The sequence below is a fragment of the Cryptomeria japonica genome, chromosome 7 (genome assembly GCF_030272615.1).
Source record: "Cryptomeria japonica chromosome 7, Sugi_1.0, whole genome shotgun sequence".
NCBI classification, from domain to species: Eukaryota; Viridiplantae; Streptophyta; class Pinopsida; order Cupressales; family Cupressaceae; genus Cryptomeria; species Cryptomeria japonica.
In genome coordinates this window covers 111,596,749-111,600,008 of record NC_081411.1, presented here as the reverse complement: position 1 = coordinate 111,600,008, position 3,260 = coordinate 111,596,749, and positions in this window count along the sequence as shown.

Sequence of the window (3,260 nt, the reverse complement as noted above, 5' to 3'; positions counted from 1 at the left end):
GAGAAAAATAGTTAGTAAAATCCGCCTATTTGGTGGGCTTCTACAAGCCTAATTTTTTTCTTTTTTTTTTTGGTTTTTTTTTTTTTTGGTTACAAGGTGATTTGTACAACGTTTTGTTACAATAGCGCTAGTCTGCGTTTGAATAGAGGCACTATTTAACACAAATGCACTAAAAGAAAGGGAAAGACAAGAGAAGGAAAAAGCACTGAAACGGGGTGAATAGCACCAAAATAATGTCAAACACGCCAAAACAGTGTCAAAAACGCAACCTGTGTGACATTTTCAACATTCAAATATGATATTGGTTAAAAAAAAAAGTTGATCTTTTTGGTGTTTGGATTCACGTCGGGTTCACCAAATGATGCCCTCCTAAATGGCACAAGATTAGTCTATGATCAAATAACACAAAAACACACAAAACATTAGCGTTAGTCAATCAAAAACTAATCTATGAAGGCATTCCAAAAGAGAGACTACAAGCATGCAAGCATATTTAACTATCAAAGCAAACATGATGAGGCATCTCCAAATACCTCCTAACATACTCTTAGTTCCTTCTCCCTTGTTCCTCTCCTCTCCAAGTTCCAAAATAGTGTAGCTCTCAGCAGCTTTTTGCACTATGGATGCTTATGGAGGATTGAGATTTAATATTAAGCTTCAAATATGAAATGAAAAGCTAAATACTATGCTATTGATGCTAAAATGATTGATTTTACCAAAAAGACAAGATTTTAGTTATGCTATGCTAAATGCTCTCTAAAAATGTCTATAGCCTAAATGCATACAAGTTTTCAGGATCTGGATTATGAAGGAATGGGCTCTATTTATAGGAAAAATGGAGCAATGGATGGCCAGGATTGAAAGGTTTAATCAAGGGTCAAGCTTGAAAGTTGGGGATCCATGTGCACAATTTGCACCAATGAAATGGTGACAAGTGTCAACATAAGATTGGGTTGAGAGAAGAGGTTGGAGGCATTAAATGCCTGAGGAGACCTCATGGTTATCTAGAAGGTAAGGGTCAAGCCTAAATTAGGATTACCCACTGGATTAGGAGTTAATGCAAGGATAAACCTTTGTGAAAATGATTAAGAGATAATCATGGTCAAAGCATTAAAGGCTTGATGAGACCCTTGGGTTGGGTAGAGGTTGAGTCAAAACAAATGTTTTAACCATGTAGGAGGGTTTGGGTTAACCATTAATGGTTTTTGAAGACTTTGTGGATTAAGTGGTTGAAGGTTGGAAGCTTTCAAAGGTTATCCAGGACTTTGAGACATTTAGTGGTTGAAGGTTGGAAGCCTTTAATGGTTATCAAAGACTTTTAGGCTTTGAGAAGTGACTCCATTTTGCTTAGGAATGTGACAATAATTAGGGGATGGATTAGGCTAATTAGGAAGGGGTTAGAAGAATCTAGAAGGGGATTAGATTTTGCAAGTGGATTTGGTGGGTGAGGGAAAATAGGATTTTATTTAAAATAAAAATTCATTTATTTCAATAAATGTGTGCAAGTTGTATTTGGATAAATATTCAAATAAATATTAATTTATTTAAATGAAAAAAAGGAAGATAAAGCATTAAAATGCTTGAAGACTTTGAGGGGAACCATTAAAGGCTTGAAGACTTTAAGGAAAACCATTAAAGTCTTAAGAAGACTATAGAAGGAAGCCATCAAGTTTGAAGACTTTAAAGCCATCAAGTTTGAATACTTTAAGGGAAACCATTAAAGGTTTCAAGTGGGTGAGGATAAATAGGATTTTAAATAAATAATTTATTTAAAATAGTTGTGCAACTTGCTTTTGTAGGAAAATACAAGTGGGTGGAGGATAAAGGTGATTTAAATAAATGATTTATTTATTTAAATGTGAGAGGTGGGATTTTGGGGGATTTAAATAAATATTAATTTATTTAAATGTGAGAGGTGGGATTTTGGGGGATTTAAATAAATATTAATTTATTTAAATGTGAGAGAAGATTTAATTAAACAAATATGATTTATTTATTTAATTAATGGTATGAATTTGGTTAAGTGAATTAAATCAAATAAATTAAATAATTTATTTAATTAATAGGAGAAGAGGGTTAAGATGAATTAATTAAATATTAATTTAATTAATTATTAATTGATGGTTAAATAATCAAATAAATACTAAGTATTCATTTAATTAAGTGGACAGATTTATGTGACTACACTACCATATATGTAAGATAGGGTAATCCAAGTGGGAAGTGCCTTTTTCTTCTCCACTAACATACAAATATAGAAAATAAAAGTAACTTCACGAATTTGGTGACAAAGTCAAAAGCACAAAATTCTAAAATGGGTTGTTAATAATCATGAAAAAATATTTATTTTTAAATTTCAATAGTAACCTCAACAAGAGAACCGAAAAAAGAAACTTTACGTTTTGTGTTTCATTTATTATTTTACCACTAGAATATTAAAAATAGAACCAACTTAAGGGAAAGTGCATACCAAGAAATTGAAAGTGATCTAGCTATTAATATATTTACATTATTGATAAAACTAATTTAGGGTAAGGGTTACTTGGCAACTAGTGATAATGGATGATCTATGCACTTTTATTAATAATTATATTTTGTACTAATTGTCTATGCACTTGTTAGTTAATATATTTATTCCAGTTTAAACTTATAATAATCTACTAATAAACTAGACAATTAATAGGACCAAACCAAAGGTAGGGGGTATCTTAAGAGATTGATAAGTAAATGATCATTTATATTTTAGTTTATACTTACATTTTTTCTAATTATTTAGTATTTGGCAAGATTCAAGAAAAGGTAGTATTGATGTGAATAGACAACCTACACTTTTGTGACTATTAATTCAATGCTTTGGTCAAAGCGGTACGATAGTTATATACATTGTTAGGTCACTATAGAACAAGGTCTATATTAGCTAGATAACATGTTAGCTAGAGGGAATCTAGGAGAATTTTACATGATAGGTTATATGCGATGGGAATGTACATTTTTATAGTGAACTTGGCTCTCAAATACGGTTCTATAGATGTCCCTATGTATCACTCTTATTCAAGGGTTACACCACTTCTAATGAGAAGATGAGTAAGAGACTACTTGTTTTATGTTTAGAGATTAAATACGTAGGTGATCCTTTCTTTCTTATAGCTGGATAGCCATAATTGATTGCACCTAAATGAGATGACTATGACTAATTATTTGTAACTAATAACTAATTAGTTTGCAAAATAAGTTAAAATTTACATATTAATGTAACGCAA